Source organism: Ursus maritimus, unplaced genomic scaffold (genome assembly GCF_017311325.1).
Source record: "Ursus maritimus isolate PB19 unplaced genomic scaffold, ASM1731132v1 scaffold_18, whole genome shotgun sequence".
NCBI lineage: Eukaryota > Metazoa > Chordata > Mammalia > Carnivora > Ursidae > Ursus > Ursus maritimus.
This window is the reverse complement of record NW_024424230.1, coordinates 58,371,671-58,386,133: the sequence shown is the minus strand read 5'-3', so window position 1 is coordinate 58,386,133 and position 14,463 is coordinate 58,371,671.

Below are 14,463 nucleotides of genomic sequence, written 5' to 3'. Positions count from 1 at the left end.
AAAAATAGAACTACATTTTGACCCAGGAATTGTACTACTAGGTATTTACCGCAAAGATATAAATGTAGTGATCTGAAGGGGCAGACACAGCTCAACGTTCATAGCAGCAATGTCCATAATAGCCAAACTGTGGAAAGAGCCCAGATGTCCATTGACAGATGAATGGATAAAGAAGATGTGGTTTATATATACGATGGAATATTACTCAGCCATGAGAAAAATTGAATACTTAACCATTTACATCCACATGGATGGAACTGGAGGGTATCATGCTGAGTGAAGTAAGTCAATCAGAGAAAGACAATTATCATATGGTTTCACTCATATGTGGAATATAAGACATAGTGCAGAGGAACACAGGGTAAGGGAGGAAAAACTGAAAGGGAAGTCATCAGAGAGGGAGAAAAACCATGAGAGACTCTTAACCATAGGGAACAAACAGGGTTGCCGGAGGGGAGGTGGGTGGGGGGTGGGGTAATTGGGCATTAATGAGGGCATATGATGTGATGAGCACTGAGTGTTATACACAGCTGATAGATTATTGAACTCTACATCTGAAACTAATGATGTACTATATGTCGGCTAATTGAATTTAAATAAAAAATTAAGAAAATAAAGCAATTGGTAAGTTATTATAACATTAGATTGAAGATGGTTAATTAGGCTGAAGGTGGAGAGATGAATCACCATTTGGATGATTTCATTCTCTTGCAGCTTCCCAACAAAGTGATCTAGAGACTTTGCTGGAAGGGAGGCATGTAAATGGGATAAAACCACTGCCCCTTCCCTCTGCCTGATGGTCTGGAGCTGCAGTTGGGAAGCCCAGACAGGTAATGACTGCAGGAATTGCTGCATTGAAACATTTTTTATTACAAATTAACTTTTGAGCAGGATTTTAGAACCAGCCCAGTTCTCCACCTACTTATCAAATACCTGGAAGATGGGTCTTAAAACCAGTAGCATAAATCAAAGAGCTTGGGCATTGAGATGTGGGCATCCGTCGGGGAGGACAGTGACAGGTACTTTGAGATTAAGCATTTGTTGGATCATAATATTGTACACCTGAAACTAATAAAACACTTTATATGTTATATATAAACTGATGTATAACTATAACACTGATGTATAATTAATTCTACATCAACAAAAAATGAAAAAAAGAGGAAAACAAAACCACAAACATGATCATTCAATTTAATTCAACAAGTCACAATTTTGCACTAAAAGAGATTAAGCATTTCCTGTGCACTTTGGTAACACAGTGTGATGAAAAATGTGTCTGGGAGGTGTGGGATACAGAAATTAGGAAAGAAATTGAGTTTTAAAGGGAGTATTTGTAGGTGTAGGAAGCTAAACAAACAGTTCAAATTGTCCACTCTGAAAATTAAAAAACCCAAATCTCCAATGTCCACTCTTATGGAAATAGTGTTTTTTCTTTTCTTTCTTTTCTTTCTTTTCTTTTCTTTTCTTTTCTTTTCTTTTCTTTTCTTTTCTTTTCTCTTCTCTTTTCTTTCTTTTCTTTTCTTTTTTCTTTTCTCTTCTTTTCTCTTTTCTTTTCTTTTTTCTTTTCTTTTTTCTTTCTTTCTTTTTTTTTTAGAATTTATTTATTTGACAGAGAGAGAGAGAGAGAGAGAGAGCACAAGCAAGGGGAGTGGCAGAGAGCACAAACAGGGGGAGTGGCAGAGAGAGAAGCAGGTTCCCTGCTGACCAGGGAGCCCAATCAGGACTAGATCCCAGGACCCTGGGATCATGACCTGAGCTGAAAGCAGACACTTAACTGACTGAGCCACCCAGGTGCCCCCAAAATAGTGTTTATTTTCTATCCATAATTATAAGGTGTGATTAAAGATATTTGCAACATATTTGAACAGATCTCTTAGACCACCATGATATTGAAGGTCAGAAGGTATGTCATATATGGACTAACTGAAGAAAAAGAAGGTGTTTAATCTGGACCACAGCTAATAAGAGAACTGGTGACTGGCAGAGAAGGAACTTAGTATGTATTGTATTGCTCCAGACAAAAGAACAGAAAGCAATGAGCAGATACAGGAAGACAGATTTTGCTCCAGCCCAAGAAAGGACCTTCTGACCCGAAGATGTGCAAGCCCTCCTTTCCACCCCTCCCACTTTTCCTCCCACCCCAACTGGCCTTCCTCAGTCAGAGGCTGAAGGACATCCACAGGGATCTGAGAAGGCATGTCCTCCACCGTATGGGAGGTCAAGACATGTGTCTGCTGGAGACCTTCCTTATCCTAGGATTTTATTATTCTGAGTCCTCAGAGATGAATTTTTCTGCTTTCTTCCCTGGCTTCCTTCTTGTTTTCAGTTATCACCATCATGACCATGACTAGTTGAGATGTAAAGCTGCCTCTCATTAGGTTTGTCCCCTCCCCTGCAACCCTGACCTACGGCAGTCTAGGGCACAGGAAGAACAGGGCATGTAGGAGAAAGTCTGACTTGAATTTCTGCTGTTAAATTGCCTCCAGTGTCACTTCCCTTTCCCGAGCATCAGATTTCTCTGCATAAAATGGCCACAGTAATATGTAACCTTAAAATGTCTGTGTTATCTCAAGTGTCTTGTTTGGCCCCTAGCCCAAGGTAGGACCCAGAAATGTTTTCTTCTCTTTTTCCAGTCCCCTTGAATTTCATTTCCAATTATAGTCACTATAGGCTCACACATCATGCTTGGTAACTTCAGCTCCACTCTGGTGCTGCCTTTTGCCAAAATTAGGTATCAGAGATTTGCTGCCAGAAAAAGTCAGGAAAAATAGAGAGTCCAAGAGGTAAAGCACTGCATGGCCTGATATTTCTCATCATAAACCAAATGCATTGTCTTTCTCACTAAGTTGCCTCCTTTGTTCCTGACTTATCTTGTGACACGGTCATGCCCGCATCACCCATCAATGTTCCCATCTCTGGGCCAAGTCCTCTAAGATGGCTGGAGAGGACAGCCAATCCCTGGAAGTACTGCTAGTCTTCATATAGGAGGGGCTGCCAGCAGGATGGGATATGGTTTCAGGAATGGGTGCAGACAAGGGAGTAAGCACCCAGTGTGGCCCTGTCAGGCCTCAAGATCCTCCTGAGAAGTTCCCCCTCATGTCCTGCTCATGCCTGGCAGGTTGGCTGGGAAGTACATGGAGAGCTGTAATTTCAGTACAATTCAGGCAATGCTGACTTCAGCTGAAACCACATCCTTCTTTAACTTGCTTTCCCCTTGCTTGTAGGCTCCCCTCACACTCCTAACCGCTTTCTCACCAGAGCAATCCATTAATAAATGCCTTGCACAACTATTCCATCTCAGGTTCTGCTTCTAGGGAACTTACCCTAAGATGCTTCGACAATCTGTTCCTTGAATGTCCTGCATACCCTTCATATGTTGAAAGGAATCCCACCTGATGTGACACATGTGTAATTACAAACCTACTTACTGCCCCCCCCACCCAAAGAGAAGACAAACCAAATTCAATCCCACCACTCATCTAGAGATGATGTTCTGGAGTCACTCCTCATAGAGCCTCTTATCGCTGGGTTGTGTCTTCCCTCTATTTCTGTCTTGATCAACTTTTCATGCTCCCAGAAAGAAAGGGGGAACTATCCCCAAGACAATGCCATATGCTGGTTAGGAGATTAGAGGCTCATACAGGGGTAATAGAGTAAATCAAAAGACCAACAACCCTCATAAACATTCACTTGTTGACTAATTCTTTTTGTAAAAATGTAAATTTCTTGGTCAGCCAAAAGACTGCCAGAGATTCTGTCCTCTGAGAGAATTTTACTTGCTCCTTATCCTTCCAGGGTATCAGGAAGGGAAGGATTTCTCTCTGGAGGAGGGGGACCAGGGACCTTAGTCCATTTTCAACTGTGATCAACATTGTCCGTACTTGTGTTTAGAGGTTTCAGGTGGATGTCAATTTGAGGGATGTTTCTTGCAGTACCATTCTTGTAAAACCTTAGTCAGCTATCTGCTAGTTTTATTTTTGAGAACTATATTTGCTAAAGACTAATGTCAGGAATATTGCTGAGACATGCTTTGTGAATCTCCTGCCCTTATAAACTCCCAGGGGTAAGTCAGACCTGTGGGAATTCTAGGGCTCCATCTAGTTCAGTGTTTTGTCGTGACAACCTCAGGGCATGAGTGGGATAGGATGGATTGGAGCTCTGGCATGGGCTGCAGGGAGCACTTCTCTTCAAATCTGCTTGGGAGTATTACCAGAATATTTCATCATAGGCAAATGAGTATTGCAAAGGGAAACATCATTTTTGCTTGGTGAGGGAGAAGGTACATTATGATTGATTTGCTAAAATTTCTGGCTCTTTCTGTGTATTCTCATTCCATTTGCTAGTAATCTTCAGTTTCTCAATCAGTATGTAATCTCACACATGTGAGGTGTGTGCGCACACGCACGAATCTGGCCACCGAAGTTTGGTCCAGCTAATAATGGATTCTGTGATCTGGAGCCCTGTAGTCTCCTGGGTACCCTCTATTCTCTCTCTCTGCCATTGGTTTCCACTGAGAAGCTCTAGGCTGGAGTTAATATTTCCTCTTGCTTTACTGAAGGCCATGAGGAATTGCTAACACAATCCAATACTCTGATATTTCAAGAATGAATTCCTCTAGAGCCTCTCTGATGAAATAGAAGGTCTGAATCCCAGGAAACAAGATGTGTTGCTACTATCATATATGCATTGCCCGCTCTCCATCCCAAAGCAACAGACTTTTTGCTGCACCCTATCCATCTTGACTCAGTCAGTCCCATATTTTCTCTGCAACCCCATTCCCAATATCAGTCTTCTTATACATTTCAATGGGTTTTAGCAAGTGATGGAAATCCTTGAAACCTAGGGAAGGCTAAAACAAGATTCAGTAGAATCTCCTGGAACTGTAGCATACGAATCAAGCCAGGTCTTGGGGCGCCTGGGTGGCACAGCAGTTAAGCGTCTGTCTTCGGCTCAGGGCGTGATCCCAGCGTTATGGGATCGAGCCCCACATCAGGCTCCTCCGCTATGAGCCTGCTTCTTCCTCTCCCACTCCCCCTGCTTGTGTTCCCTCTCTCATTGGCTGTCTCTATCTCTGTCGAATAAATAAATAAAATCTTAAAAAAAAAAAAGAATCAAGCCAGGTCTCTGTTCTACTTATTGTTGCTGGTAAACCAACAACTCCAAAACTTGTGACATAAAACAACCATTTTGTATGGGCATGGAATCTGTGGGTGAGGAATCCACATAGGGATGCCTTTTCTCTACTCCACAATGCCAGAAGCCTCAGCTGGAAGATTCAGAGGCTGAGAATGCATTGGCATCTGGGGCTTGGAGTCCTGCAGCTATCCCATGGTTGGACCTAGTTGTCAGCAGAGCCTTATTTGGGGCTGTTGTGGAACATCTACATGATGTCTCCATGTGACTTGGGCTTTCTCACAACATGGTGGCCTCAGGGTAGTCAGACCTCTTATGTAGTGGCTCAGGACTCCAAAGGAGTGATGCAGCCTGGAAGGCAGGAGCTGTACCACCTTTTGTGTCCTAGCTTCAGAAGTCACATGCCACTGATGCTGCTGCATTCTATTGGTCACCAGTGAGCTGCAAGCCCCACCAGACTCAAGAAGGAGGAATTGGGCTCCATGTCTTGATGGGGAAGTAAATGGCAATGTGGAATGAGAGACACTGTTTTGGTTGTCTTTGGAAAACACAATATGTGGCCTCTCAGTGGTATTTGCAAAACCATTAGGGACCTGAACAATTTCTTTCTTTGCATCTGTTTCAATTCTATCTTCTCTCTTTTTGCATTCTGACTCTGCTTTTCAGTCTACATTTGGGGTAGGGGGAAAGAAGTATATGATAGTCCATGGTCCTCAGTATCATGTCATTGAGATGGGAACAACAATCCCTTATAAGTTTTCTTGAGAATTAGTGAGATACTCTCTATGAAAGAGAGTAGCACAGACTAAATGAGAGTTGTACAGCTCCAGTTACAAACTGATTTTCCAAACTTGGGTCTGGTGTCCTCATTGGTTCAGTCAGCTGTGGCTGGGACCAGGGTTAGGGGCCTGACCATGAGCCCTAACCAGGCCCCCTACGGACCTGACCATGACCACAGTCTGTCTTTTCAACTAGGCAGACACTTTGAAAGGGCCTGCTATATTTATTACACCGTTCCCCCTCCCCAATTTATTTTAAAACTGTACTGTCAGGGGCACCTGGGTGGCACAGCGGTTAAGTGTCTGCCTTCGGCTCAGGGCGTGATCCCGGCATTATGGGATCGAGCCCCACATCAGGCTCCTCCGCTGTGAGCCTGCTTCTTCCTCTCCCACTCCCCCTGCTTGTGTTCCCTCTCTCGCTGGCTGTCTCTATCCTGTCGAATAGAAAAAAAAAAAAACTTAAAAAAAAACCTGTACTGTCAGACTCAGAATTTCTATTCACCCATTAAAAGTATGCACCCTCTTAGAATTCCCCAAGTGCCCTTTGCAATTAGCAAAGCCTATGTAAATAGTTAATGAAACTCATCAGACTTACTATAGAGATGGTAATGTTGCTTGGCAAAGTACTTTGTGGGCATCAATTTATTTTTATTTCTCATACCATTTTTATTTGAGGCAGATCTAGGATGAATCTTGAGGTTGGCATACTTGTCTCAATTTTGTTTGCATGAATGCTTTCAATATCTATTCCAAATATCACACACACACACACACACACACACACACACACACACACACCATGGATTCAGTGCCCAGGATCTTCAGATTTTGGGCTTTCTAAGACTCTGTCTTGGTGTGCTCTCCCTGGACAATGTTTATTATCTGCTGGATATGCTTAAAGAAGCTGTTATTCCAACCCAGCGCTGAGTGGGCTATAACATCAAAACTAACATCAGAGACTTTTCAGTTGTTCATAATCACAATAGAATACAAATTCTATGGGGGTAGAATTTTCTGTTTGGTTTATTTGTTGCTATAATGCCAGCATCTAGAGCAGTGCATTGCCTATGGTTAGTAGACACTGAATGAGTATTTGCTCAGTGTGGGACATATAGACAGTTTAATGTATTAGTCTTCCAAGGAATACTGGCATTTTTGTGTTCGGTGATTAAAAACTTGAAAGAATGTTGAAATAGATTCCTAATGATAAACTTTAAGGTGGACGTATTGCTGGGTCTATGTCTCCCTCAGTATCCCTTAAATAATAAGACGTTGCTTTTGCCCCTGAATCCCACCTTTGCACATATCTCCCCTAATTTTTTATGTTCATATTCTTGAATACCATCTGTTCAAATTCAGCAAGAGGAAGTGGGATTCAGGGCTTGGCAGTTTCTTGTGGGCCAGTGACTCACCTGGGTACTTATTTGTATGACTTGGTAGTCTTGGATTTGGCTTGAACTGTGAGATGGGATAGTTTCTATAATTGGTAGCCTAACATTCATTCCCCATTTGGTCTCTTTGACTTTTTTTCCCCTCCAGTGGAGACATGAGTTAGGAACAGAAACGAAAGGATATGCTTTCATAAGACTTTGTAAATCTTTGGATATGCACAATGTTGGTTTGGGGTTTAGGTGAAAAAGCTCTGTATGGAACTGGGAGAAGTTTGCTTATTTCTTCCCAGATCCAACACTGCTCTGGCCCACCCAAATGGCCTCCCCAGAGTTTGGATCTCTGCTCTTGTGGCTAGATTGATGAACTGCTGAGTTGACATCACTGAGTTCCAGGGCTGGGTTAGCCATGGTTTCTGAGACAAAGACTGGCATAACCTATTGGCTCCCTTAGGACCATGAATGTTTGACTCTTTACGTATCTACTTATATTACACAAATAAAATGCCAGAAAGAGATTTGCAGAATTGCTGATGGTATTAATAATAAAACTATCGAAAATTCTATTGTGTTTCATGCTAACATTTATTGTATTAGTCTCCACTTACATTTCAAATTGATTTTTTGTGATCAGTTGTATCTTTACAGCAACATTTTCCAAATTTTTTCCCATAAATCACTAGTCCTATATGATGCTCCCTCAAAAATAAACCTGCTGATGAATAAGTTTTTGGGGTACACTTCATATATTACCCTGTTGGAGCATTTTAATGTGTGTTAGCATATTAAATCCCCAAGAAATCTTTGGTAAGAAAATAGTGTTCTTGGTTAACCCCCAATATCCCAAACTTATGTGACCAGGTGCATCCCCCAGCCATGTTTTTCCCTTTATAAAGTCATCTACTATTTGGAGGGAACTAATAGACACAGAATATCTCTGGGGAAACCCTGTCTTAGAGAAGCCAGTCTTTTGTAGACTTCAAAAGCAAGTCCTGGTCCTCTGTTTTTGTGGTTAGAAGAACTTTTAAAGAAGTGTTGTTCTTCCTATGGCTGCTGCCGCTGTTGCCATTCATTTATTATGTCTGGTGGGATTCAGGTGCAGGTTAGGTCTTTCTGAGTATTTTCTGGAATCCTTATCATATCCCAACCAAGGGACTATGAAGTACCTATTTTACCAATGAGGAAACTGAAATACATAGAGGTTAAATAATTTTCACAAAGCCCAAATGAACCCAAGTCTGTCTACCTATATACACTTTGACTATGCAATGTTGTCTTTCAAACATAGCTCTTTTTTTTTTTTTTTTGGCAGCACAGGGTCACCCTCAGGCAGTCAACCAGTAAATACACAAGGTCCTTTTTCGTTGTTTAAGATGACTAACTTTTCTCTCTCCTTGTCCCTTACTGTAATTCCTTGCTCAGAACTGCTTGCATGTGCGATAGTAATGTGAGCAAGAAGGTACCTACAAGTGATGGATTATGCATAGACTCCTTAAATAATGGATTACAGATGGGACACTAAGAGGTTATGTGTTCAGTTGCTGATATAGCATGAGAAAAGTGGGTAATGTTGGATCAGGAAAGGAGAGAGGATAACATATGTTTCTTTCTGTAAATTTGCTGAATACCAACTCTGCCAAAATTTCCTGTTGTTCTCTTGACTATTTCCTTCCCACCTCTGCTGATTCTGGCTCCAAACCTGCCCTTCCAACCACCCGACGGTACCTAAAAGTCATTCTGAGAGTCCCTGTCAGTGGTTTTGGGAAGGCTACTTCCTTTAGGGCTGCAAGAAAAGCAAACGTTGGAGTGCCAGAGGCAATTAATGGCCTCATATCAGTTTTCTAGGTGCCAGTGTATCAGAAAATCCAATTTAAACAATTACACTGTACAAATCTGACTGTGAAACACTCTATTCATTTATTTTAAAATAATTTTCTATGTGTTTTAGGAAAAAAGTTATTATGCTCTCTTTAGAACAATTGTACATGATGCAATTGTATTTTTATCTGAAGACTAACTTACTTTATTATATAAAATATTTATAAGTATTATATAAAATACATCACATTTCATATTTCCTTTTGCATTATTATATATTATTCTAATGTTATATTGTTGCCTAAAGAATTAATTTATTTTACCTAAAAGAAAACTGGGCCCTGATCTCTTTTGGGGCTCTGCTGGATGATGTTTAGCCTCTCTTATTGATTAAAAGTTCTACGACTCTGATTTTGTTGACAGTTTATGATTGATGAGGGAATACTTATGTGTGTATAGAGACATTCTTCTCTTCTTGACCATGATACTAGGAGTTGCACTTGTAATTATTATGTAGATCTGTGGGTGAGGCTCAAGGAGCAGGTGATAGCCATCGATCAATCTATAGAATGTACACAGAGAATGTGTTCTCCATGGCCACCTTAAAGTATTAAGTATTGTCAGGTTTAGTTCACTGACAAAGATGCTGAAGTTAAGAAAATACTCCCAAAAATGTATTCCAAAATGCATCATTAGAGATATTAGAAGTGCTCTCTTTAGTGTTTATGAAGTTACAAAATGCCAAGTAATGCTCTAATTTCTCAGATGCTTTGAACATATTCAACTTCAATAAAAACCAATAACAAACAGAGTTGAGAAGTAAACTACAAGTCACCTAAAAAACACTACATTTTAATTTTAAAATGAATTTGCTTGGTTATTGCCTTTTATACCACCTTCAAATACCCTGACTAAAGTGTATCTCAAATTTTAATCTTGGAAAGAGTAGCGAGTCAAGAGAGAAAGCACTGCATTTATGGAAGACTTCTAGAAGTTGAAGGCAATTATCAACTTAAATAATAAGACAGAAATTCAGTACAGCTATGAGCTTAGTTTCTATTTTGATTACCCTCTGAACCTGTTCTCTGCAGTCTTCATGTTACTCTCTACTCATAAGGTCTACTTTAGAAAAAGGAATTCTCCTACAGCACTGTATGGTGTTCTATGAAATCCGTTTTGAAGGTGACATGGACAACAGAACTCCAGTTAGTTGAGCTACTTTTTCTTAGACGCTGAGGGTCTTCTGGAGGCCATGACTGACTACAAAGCAGCCACGCTATTTTTCTGAAAAGCCTGGGTACTCTACCTCTTCCTCTCTTGGCATAGGGTTACCATTGAAGGAAGTGGGATGCTATGTGGCTGTAGGCCTTGAAGTAATTCCATCCCACGATGTGAATAGAATCAAATTGCTAGCCCATCTGAGTCACCCAACTAGAAATAAAAAAGATAGGTAGGAAAATTTACTTTAAGCACATTATCTTTTTTCCCATGCCTAAAACACAAATCCGTATAAATCCCGTAGGCATTTGGTTGAAAACGAGAAGGCAGATAACAGATATTTTCTTCCTATTTTGGAAGAGTGGAGCCACGTAGAGATTTCTAATTTCCTAGGAACTGGACTTATTTGGCTGTTCATTCTCTACATTTAGAAGACTGGTTGTCTCTTCAGTAGCTAAATAAATATTCTCCAACTCAGCTTAGAAAACCAGGTTCATACCAGCATTAATCGATTAGTTTTAGAATGATCCTGGGGTTAGTCAAAGAGAAAAATTAAAATGTGTGCATGAAAGAGATGATATAAACTTTTAGAATAAATACTACAGGTTGCTCAACCTGTAAACATGATCAAGTTTCCAATAAGAAAATGAACGTTCCTTAAGAAATTCTTAAAAATCTTATGCTTTACTTATATGTTTTAAGTCAACCATAGCAATTCCTTCCCATATCATTGCATTTGTTCCCAAACCAGTGTATGCTTATTGCAATTATCATTGTGAATAAGATATTTTGCATATTATATAGCTTACTAAGGTGTCTCAGCCTAAGATGTCTCTCTGTAGAGAGTTGCTACTTTTATAAAATTAAGTTGGATGTTTCGGAAAGAATGTAACAAAGTGGTTGGCTAATTTTTTTACGTTGAATTAGCTGTGAGTGAGATTACAGTTTAAAGATCAGAACAAATAGCATAAAATAATTTAAAGATGTAGAGACAGTATTCATTTAGTCTAATTTCCAGGGTATTTTAAATATATTTTTCCACTTAAAGAAACAAAGGAGATCTTTGATGATGTCTTATAGGTAGTTTATGCAAGAAAGACATTGCAAAACTCCAAAATGCAGATCCATACACAAAGAAAATGTCTTATCCTTACATCAAAGAGTGACAGAAATGTATATTTGCATCTTTTCTTTTAAAGTATAATGTTAAGGTATGACTCTATCATTGTTTAATGATTTCCAGACTTAACTGTTTTTCCTCAGAGTTCTACTACCAGCCTGAATTGTAGCAAACAGGTGGGATGCCATTGAAGCACTTACCTCTAAGGTAGCAATTCACAACATTCTTGGTCTCAGGACCTGTTTGCACCCATACAATTTATTGAGTACCCCAGAAAGCCCATATTAATTTACCATATTATGAAGTTAAAATGGGAAACTCTAAAATCTCTCTATATAAATCAATTTTAAAGCTAACATAAACGACATACTTTTTAATGAAAAATAACTATATTTTCTAAAACAAAGAAAAAATTGAGAACAGTGGCACTGTTTTACAATTTTGAAATCTCTTTAGTATCTTTTTTGTCTTTTTAATAGTAAAAGACAGCTGATTTATATCTGCTTCTGCATTCAATCCAGTGCTATGTTGTTTTGATTGAGGTATATGAGGAAAATCTGGCCTCACACAGATATATAATTAGAAAAGGGAGGAGTATTTTAATAGTCTTTTCAGATAGGTGTGGATATTTTTCTTTGATGCCATGACAAACCTGAACAAGTATTAGTTTCTTGAAGGCTAGTTGCACTGTATAATCTAAAGCATATCAGTAAACTTTTCTTTCTTGATTACATTAAAATCTACTTGTCTAGCTCGCACTTTGAATGGATCTTTTAACCCTAAATGATTTTGAAACATTATGCATGGCCTCCCTGAGCTATGTAGCACTTCCAAATGTTGACATGTTGCATTCCATGATAACACAAGAAATCCACATTTGTTAATGTTACTACTGATCTCATCTAAAAAGCTTTTAAATGTTGGGAAGATGTCACATTCACTATGATAAATACAGTTTTCCAATTTTCTAATTTTTGCTAAAAAGCTTTTTTTTCATAGGAAACACATATACTCAGTTGTTTTTGTTGATGTTACATCCTTATTTTGTTTATTTTCAAGAAAATGTTAGCTAAATTTGAATGATCATAGTTGATATGCCAATCATTCTTTCCAGCACTATAAAATATGTCATTCCAAGAAAATAGACAACCATATGTGTCCTTTTACTTGAGACAATTGTCATCTTCTACATATAGCAGAAGTGCTTTAAGAGAATTTGTCTCACAAAATATGAAAAAGATGTGTACTCAAGGGTCAAGATTTAATAGAATCTTGAATAGAAACATTTTTACTCCTTTATCAAAAAATACTCTTTGGTGAAACTGGCTTTTTTTGGGCAATGTTGAGTGTTTGTTTGGCAGTGAAGAATACTATGACTGCCCGTATAGTTTGGTGCCAGTGCACTAATTTGTTCTTGCTCAGATACCAGGAGTTTTCCCTCCCATTACTTTTGCACCAGGAGTGTGCATGCCAACATAGTGAGAAAGGCAAATGATGTCACCATAGTACTATAAAAATTATCATGAAGATCAGAAAAGAAAATCATAAAAAATATAAAATACAAAAAAATTATTACAAAATATTTAAAAGAAATAATAAAAACATGAAAGTGCCCTGGAGAAACCCCAGGGATCCATGGGCCACACTTTTAGAACCTCTGTTCTAAGGGTCACCGGAAGGTTAAATCAGTTAATACACACAATGCATGCAGCACAAAGTACATGAAGGACACAGGAGCCCCTGATTACCATTACGAACCTCTTTGATGCTAATACAGCACCAAAAATACCTCAAGCTCACAGATGTGTCTGGATTCTATTGAAGGAAGTTTGGCTGTTAGTTTAGATTCACTGGGAAGAGCACAGAGTAAGAATTAGCATCAAAAGGAGAAGAAACAGTCAGTTATATTTGAGCTCAGGGTCTTAAGTATCTTGTTTAATTCATTCTAGTAGCTATTACCACAATGGAAACCTGTCAGGCCAGAGCACATATTAAGAATGTCTTGGCCATTGAAGTGCAGACATCTCAATGCTAACTGGTCTGGCTCTTACCACTGCTTTGTCTACTCATCCAAGGGGTGGTCAGAACCTGAGAAACTGGTCACACATACACATACACTGATTTGAAGCAAATAGGCAATTTGCCATTTATGATAGTTAGTAATTAAATTTTCCTTCTGGGAAGACTTAGAATGATCACATTCCTCCTAAGGGCACTGAAGGTTTGCTTTCTTTGAGATGTATTTGAGAGGAAAGTAAATTATATTGAGCTGTGTTATGTCCAGAACGGCAGCTCCTTACAAGGGGCCTCTTGTTGTATTTTATTTTATTTGTTAAAAATTTTATGTATTTATTTATTTGAGAGAGAGATAGCATGAGTGAGGAGTGAGGGGGAGGGAGATTCTATAAGGGGAGAGAGAGGGAGGAGGGAAAGACTGTCAAGCAGACTGTGTGCTGAGCTTGGAGCCCAATGGGGCTTGATCTCATGACCCTGAGAACATGACCTGAGTCGAAACCAAGAGAAAGACTCTTAACCTATGGGCCACCTAGGCGCCCCAAGGGACCTCATTTTAAATGTTTATTTGAATTTGGATAGCTTCTTATGAGACATGGGGTTACACATGTGCTTCTGTGCATGTAGTGTGCTAGTCACTCCACTATTTCTCTTGATGAATTTTGGGAAGACATGAAAATAATTGACTGTGTTCTACTTACCTTATATTTTGTTAAAGGAGAATATGCACAAAGAACAAGTCAGCCCAAGTCCTCAATAATGTGTACTTAGCCTGTTTCTTCTTCAGGATGTCAGCAGTTTCTTTCCTTTCCTGAGGGAGCTAAGGAGCACTCACAAATAATTGGATCCAAAGATTTATGCTTTTAAAGTAATATTCTTTTATCTTGCTAGTCATCCGTCTGATTTTAGATATACAAGCAATATTAGATCATCTCTTAAAGTAAAGGCTTGGCTATTGCAGGATTGGGAAAACACTGAAATATTGCATGAT